The sequence below is a fragment of the Bombus vancouverensis genome, chromosome 11 (genome assembly GCF_051014615.1).
Source record: "Bombus vancouverensis nearcticus chromosome 11, iyBomVanc1_principal, whole genome shotgun sequence".
NCBI classification, from domain to species: domain Eukaryota; kingdom Metazoa; phylum Arthropoda; class Insecta; order Hymenoptera; family Apidae; genus Bombus; species Bombus vancouverensis.
This window is the reverse complement of record NC_134921.1, coordinates 2,473,221-2,480,893: the sequence shown is the minus strand read 5'-3', so window position 1 is coordinate 2,480,893 and position 7,673 is coordinate 2,473,221. Positions and strand designations below refer to the sequence as shown.

Sequence of the window (7,673 nt, the reverse complement as noted above, 5' to 3'; positions counted from 1 at the left end):
TTCGGGAAGTGAGGGAAATTGACATCGCTGTTAATTGGTCAATTTCCATGTTGGTGGTTAGAGAAGGACGCTAGCCGCCCTTGAGGGAAAGTTGCTAGCGGGAAGCGTCGTTCGTGAGACAAATAGATTTCTCCTATTTTCCCATAGTTGGGATAAAGACTGCTAGTCCGACATATATATGTTGGAGATGAAAGAACATCGGGGCCTTCCCTTTGGAATTCTTCGGAAAATCCCCAATGTTTTAGTCTCTATAATTTAACTCAATTATAATTGTCCGAGATTTGTGATAATGAGCTTGGGCTCGAGGCGACAACAAGTCGCCGAACGTAGCCGCGGTCACAGGATGAACGTTTTTACCTAACAGAGGTATGGAGTAATTCTATAACTCTCCTTAAAAGAAATAGTTGTAGCGGCACTCGACAGTAAACATTCCAACGGTTTCTGTCTTCTTTCTATTCTTCGGGCAAGATGATTATCAAATGTCGATGCATCTCCACAGCACATGTTCAGCTACCCGCTATAAATCTTAGGATTTTGTTAACTAAGATCCTTCAAACGGACAAACAGTTTTTTTCCTAACAGTCCCTAAATCTACCACCTACTACGGGAAGATACGGGAAATCTGCTTTTCTCATGAACGACGCTTACCGCTAGCAACTTTCTCTCAAGGGCGGTTAGCATCCTTCTTCAACCACTGACATAGAAATTAAACAATTAACAGAAACGTCCATTTCCCTCACTTCCCGAACGAAGACTTTCCTCGACGAATCAGATGATCTCGTGTCCTTAGACACACCCCATCATAGTTTTCCTCTGCAGCATCATCGTAACGGAAAGTCATTCTCTCGTGAGATCTTATTAGCGAATTACATAGCGTCTTCACGATCAGTGAATACTCTATGTTCTAACAAAAAGTTAGTTTAGTTATACTTCCACCGTAGCCAAGCAAGTCGAGTACGACTTAGACTTTGGAAGAAAGTACATTTGTTATCCCGTTGACCGCGAATTCGTTATCGAACCTAAGACCATTGTCATTAGTGTCTAATCACCGCAGTTCTTGTCAATTCTGTAATATCCACACTTGTACTAATAATCATATTTGTACTAGTAAATATCTTCTCTATTGCATAGTAACAATGTCTAATCTAAATGAAGATTCGTTACAAGCCCGTAACCCTAATATTAATGTGAACCCGACATATATATACATGACTTAAGTATATTTAATATTATATATTATTATTATATTATATATTATATTAATATATTTAATATTAAAAATAGGAAATAATTCAATTTTCCTTTCTTTATGTTATATCAGTATCTTAAAGAGTAAAATATTAGTTCGTCCTTTCGATTTTAAAATCGTAATATTTCTTTGACATCGTTGATATAAAATATATGGGTTTTGTGACACGTACAAAGAACAGTTATGCTCTGCGCTAATCAGAAGCAATCACGAAAAATCACAAATCATTGAGAAAAATCACAATGATCAAGAACGAACGTGATCGAATCACTCGTGACTCACAAGTAGCATTTCACGCCATCTCTACATAGTATGTTTGGGAAGTGCGCCGATTCTAGCGCAAATGTGACAAACTATTAATGCCGAGTTGCTTAACGCCGAGTGGCGAGGAAAAGACTGTCCTGTTCTCCTACTTGGCCAAAAAATGTAAAAATTTGAATCTATTCGATTAAGCCTTATTAATACTACACTACTGGACGTGTCTGAACGTTGAATAGTAAGTTACCTATTTGTCACTTGTGCCTTGAAGGCTGGTTCAGACACGACGAGCTCAGTAGCAAGTGGGAAGTGGTCCGTCCAAACACATCGAGTAATTTGAAGCAAGTAATTATCGAGTAACCAGTTGCTACTAAACGGCTTGACTAATACATAGGAAGTGTCCGGTCGGTAGAGTTGAGTTTTAGAAATCACGAGAAATGGACAGACGATGAGCGATAATACACAATGTTATCAGAAACACTACTCAAATGTTACTAATAGGTATTGCAGAAGAAATTGATGAAGAAAGGAACGAAACAAAGCGTGTGTGGACTACAAGATGAATGAGTAGAGGAGATTCGTTAGAAGCTTCGACTAGTCTTTTGAAAGAATTAAAAATTGAAAATCTTAAAGAATATTTTGTCACATTGAGAGTGTCAGAAAATATTTTTTATTTATTGTTGAACAGTACGAAAGTCAACATTCAACAAAGAGATACATGTATGCGATAAAGCAGTTCGTGCAAAAACGACATTATAAACAATGTTGTATTTTCTTGCAACAGGACGCGGTTTAAGAACTTGGCAATATTTGTTTAGGCTTGGAAAGTCCACAAACCGTAAGAATCTGCAAATCACTAGAATGTACTTTGTTTTTATTAATTATTACTAATTATTCTATCGGGCAGTATAAACATGTTTATTAGGTAATTAGATAGCTAGGTTTTCATTTAAACTGTTTTTCAAGCATATTTTATTTTTGTTGAATATTACATAAATTAATATAAATTGTTTTATCAAATAAAGTATACTGTAACGACTAACTAGTAGTATCGGTACTCCTGGATGTTGATGAATCATTTTGTGCATGCTAACGCTCCATTGATGAAGGTGACGGCGAAAAAAATCTATTCGTTGTCATATGTGATATATTTTTTGGTTCTGATTCCATTTAAGTGTATCTGTATATGTTGCCGTACCTACAAAGTAATTTCTAATGGTATTGCCTTTAAGGTGTTTGTAGCGTAGATTGATTTCCTTATAATTTCTTTGAAATTTTCGTGATGCGTCATTCAATATATTATCCATACACAATTCAATTTTTAGAGAGCATAGCCTTACCGAAATAGAAATATTCATCTTCAAAAGTGAAAGATTAAACACGTAATCGCTATAGTAAGACAGCGCAAAAATGGCACTTTTATTAATTACAGAAAAATCGTTCTTATTGTACAAAATTGGTAAAAAAATAATATGTTGTGTAAAATAACTAGAAGCGTGTTTTTGTAAGAAAAATTAGCTCTTGCTTCATTTTTGAATGAAATAATGCGAATATCGGTAATTTCGACGTCCCACATGCCGTATGTATATTACAATGTGGAGTTGCCGATATGTTGATTTCTGAATTATTTGTTAGTATGCGTGCGTAGAAAGTACGGACAGCCAGGAGATTTCTTCCTGAATGGCGAATTTTAGACGTTCATGAAGAATATGATTTTGTTTTACTTTTGATGGATATTGTCACAGTATAAATACCTTAACTGAAAGCCAATATTTTTTCCAAATATTTACTTCGAATTAATTTTCTTTGATATCGACCCTATTCGCCTCACTCTTTCATTAGGTCACTGTAGTATAATATTGGATGAAGAAGAAAGATCCAAATCTATGAATGAATTTCCATCATTCTCTTCTTCCACCGAGTCGATTCGTCTGCAGTGTCTGAAAATGAACAGATTGATTGTCTATAACAAGTTAGTTTATTTTTCAGGTGCCAGAGGAAAATAAGTGCACAATAATGGAAAATGGTTTTCGAGAGGAGCGGAACTTCCCCAGTGTTGTGGAACCACAGGTGGATAACATGTGGTTATCAAAGCACTTGTCAAATATAAGAGTTCACACTTTATTTATAAACAGAGCAACACTATTGTACCAATGTCTGTTGTAAATAAATACGAGATAATAGAATATAACAAAATAAATAGATAAATAAATATATAATAGATAGATAGTGGATAATAGGACAATACGAGAGCATATCTACTGTATTTCGTCACTATAATTTATATCAAGCATTGGAAAACAGTATGTTGCTCGGCGACAATGCATTCCCATTGAAAAAAAATATTTACTTAGGTCTTCTGTCGAAACTCAATTAAGTGTCAAACAAAAAATATTCTATTACTGACTCTCTCATCTGAGAAAAATAATCGAAAACACGTTTAGAATAATGACAAACAAAGGAAGATGTTAAGTTAAAGATGAAAAGTTGTTGAAAATGGGTCCAAATATGTGAATACAATAGTGATTGAACTCGCCTAAGTATAACCGTTCTATTTCATATTCTTCTCCAGATATTGAAGCATATTGAAAGTAAGTTTAATGGGCAAATCAGCACGTACATCAATTGAAGGTTGGAATCAAGTAAAACCGCAATATCGTAGCATTGCTATGTGCAAACAGCAGCCAACAACGCAAACACCGATTTCACATCTACGCGTGTGTTCGTCAATAAGTATACAAAATATTTTTAAACTACTACAGTGTCGAGTCAATTTCGTTTCCAGTCAAATATTGTTTGATTCTACGTCAATTTGATATTTTGATAATCAATACAACAAGAAGAATCTCTACCATGACTCGGTACTAACTGTAACATAAGATGCTTAGTATAAACACTTCTCCGACTGTAAGATGACAAACATCAGAGTTCGCACCTGTGATAGAAAAGAATTCGTAATTGTTTTGATTGCCGTGAAACTACAATAATAATAATTCTTTATTTCGATTTTTTAAGCCAACTAAATGCATTCCTATAATTATACATATATGTAGTATCGTGAGTGAGAGGCCTGGGAGTTGGCGGGTGAACCGCGTGGAATGTCGCGAGAGCCGAGGCGTTTGTTTTCGATCGCGTAGTTTTGGAAAGAGGAGGCCTACGTGATCTTGGCCACGAGCGGTTGCCAAGGGACGGAAAAAAAGGAATCAACAAACAGAGTTTGCGAGTGGCGTTGCCGAGAGAGTATTGATTGCATTTTGTGAAAGTCGAGTCGTTATCTAATTATTTAGTTGTGCTGTTTTCTGTACGTTTGGTGTGAATAGTTCAGGTTGAACAACAATCGTCTTTTTCTGTCCGATTAACATCTGTATCATCCATTCCTTGTAAATATATTATATCACGATATTACATATATGTACGTATGTATTTTATATCATTTCTATTTTTAAAACAAATACCACTGCGTTATTAAACTTACAATCGGTACACGTGTTCGTCTCCGGATGAAGAACGGTGATCGCATTGAATGTTATTCTCATGTAGCAATGATTTTATGCTGATTTATTAGCCGATTTTTGCATTAATTATTTCGAAAATGATACAATATCCCAAGAAAGGGAAATGAAATATAACGCTTAGCTAAGTTCGATTGCTATCATGTTCACAAGTTTAGATTTATTTTTAACCATTTTCCCATTGTTTTTCGAGAAAGTAATACGGATATTTTTGTTTTTCGAGAGAGTCTTAAAGGTCCTGCACGAATTTTCCAAATCCAGGTCATGTCAAAAATGACCATTTTTTAACATTCTTCTGTAGGATATTTGGAAAGCCAGTAGCTTTTTCTTCCGATAAAGCAGATTTAATCGTTAAACTATATTCTGCATTACATAACTGGTTATGATTACAAGAAATACACGTTCGACAATATGAAAATATGAAAATAATTGGGTGTAATTGGAGGAACTCGTAACAACCCCTTGGAATACATACACTGTCTAGAACATTATCGAAGCATTAAAGTCGACGATCTCAAGATTTTTTTTTTTTTTTTTTTTTGAGAGGGGAAACTGCAATTACGCATGTAAGGCTTAGCAAGATGATGGCGCCTCTACTCACTAAAAACCCCTGTTCCATATCTCTCCTCTATCGGTACAAGGACCAACCCTGGAACCACCTCTCGACATTACTTCAGGGTTGGTCTCTCTGGCTGTGCCTTTCATCTTTTCATCTTCCTATTCGTAATCTTCTTTGCCTCCCGATGTTCTCCTCCCGGGCTTGTCTAGTTATCACAATTCTCTGACATAGCCCTTGGAATCTCGACCAATATTCTTCGTTACTGACAAACACTTCTATAATATTGTTGGTTGTCAGTATTTCGCCTACGTAGTTTTCCAATAGAGTTCTTTCGTTGATCCACCTGGGGTAATTGAACAACGCATGCTCAGCATCATCACCTTCGACATCACAATCCCAGCATCTTGCGCGGGTCTCTTTCCTAATCGTTTTCCGATATTCATTGAATATACCATGTCCACTCAACATCTGCATGGTATAATGATCAATGTTCCTTTTATTATTCTTAAAAATGCAGGAGTCGACAATCAGCCTCCTGGTCCAATTATCCTCTCTGTAATAGCGCCACTCTTCCCTCCATCTTTCCTGCATCCGTTGCTCTATTCTCGTAATCCTCTCTCTTAACACACTCATAGTGCCTCCTGTTCTCGAGCAGGTATCATAACTGTCCTGGTGTCACGTCCTTTGTATCTCGTAATTTTCCGCGCGCGGCTCTGCTTTTTAGTGTATCGGCATTGTGCCCATAAGTACACACAGTGCTGCGTGGGAAACTGCTCTGTAGGCGGTAGGTATTGGAATTAGCGTCGTCCTTTGCACCTTCTTCAAAATATTCTTATTTTTCTTTATTGCTAGGGCTTTGGCCCATACCGGTGTAGCATAAAGCACCACCGACTCCCAAACTCAACAAAATAGAGTTTTCTAACGGAGTCGGTGGACCCATTGACATTTGGCAATAATGTCCTAATCGCTCCTATTAGGGTATCAGCCTTCCCGCAGACCTTTTCTAGATATAGTGAAAATTTTCTGTTATTGTCCAATTGTACACCAAGGTAATCTCCTGCTTAGTCCTCAAAATAATGTCAATTACCTTGGGGATACGCTTTCCAGTTGCGAACATGTTACAATATTGCAAGAATGGTGTAGGCTTTATCTCAACAAAAAAGAGAGATCAGTTGTTACTAGCGTAGTACTCGATCTTTTAATAGAAAGCTATCTCTAGTACCATAAAAGTTAAAGCTACATATCTGTTAAAGCTGACAAATGAAAGTACAATTCGTTACGAAGGTATCTAACTGTCTGAATATTTCGTAGTCAGTTTTTCAAATATAATTGTTTCATTCTCGCTTGTTATACATTTTGTTTCAGTCTCGAGCCACTAATCTATCACTGTCAGAATAGAATGATAAATATTCGTAGAAAATATATTCCGAATTTATTTTCTCCTTTGTGACGTTACAAAAAACATACTAAATACACAATGTACTGTATAGGTATATGTAACAGTGTTGTATAATTGATAATCGTTATATACACTTTTAGAAAGTATCATTTGATTTAATAATTTCTATATTGCTTATCACGAAACTAAAGCGTTATGTATATACACGTATACTTCCGTCATATCTCAGAGCCAAAGTGTTACTTTCAACCCTCATCTACCCTACTAAATTACTTTTTCATTCATACATTAAATTTCATACTTTTACCTCTACCTTATATCTTTTTCCTTTTATTTCATCAACTCGTTTTAATACTATATTAAATATCCTTTGAAATAAATATTTTTACCCACAGTCAAAGTGGAAATAGCAAAATATAGCAACAGATATAGCAAAAGAGTCAACAAACATCGAAACCCCCTAATTACTGGATTACTTGATACGTCGAACCAGATCCGCAGGCGGAAGATACACTACCTGTTAGACCTAAACACTAGATTTAATTAGATATTTATATTAAGTAATATTTACTTATTTATAACACTTTCTTATAAATTATACTTATCTATAATAAGTATTAACTTATTATAAATAATTAGCCGTCACTGCGCCACGCCAGAAAAAATTACTGAAAATTCTTCATATTACAACAAATA

At 35.5% G+C, this 7,673-nt stretch overlaps 1 long non-coding RNA gene across 1 annotated transcript; it reads right to left on the bottom strand.

The window, feature by feature from the left end:
• Positions 1–2,565: 2,565 nt before the first annotated feature.
• On the bottom strand, positions 2,566–6,577 carry LOC143303330 (uncharacterized). Its single transcript, XR_013059505.1, has 3 exons — positions 5,495–6,577; positions 3,262–3,447; positions 2,566–2,705 (listed from the first exon to the last, which is right to left on the bottom strand). It is a non-coding gene; the product is annotated as an uncharacterized LOC143303330 (long non-coding RNA).
• Between the last annotated feature and the right edge of the window lie 1,096 nt (positions 6,578–7,673).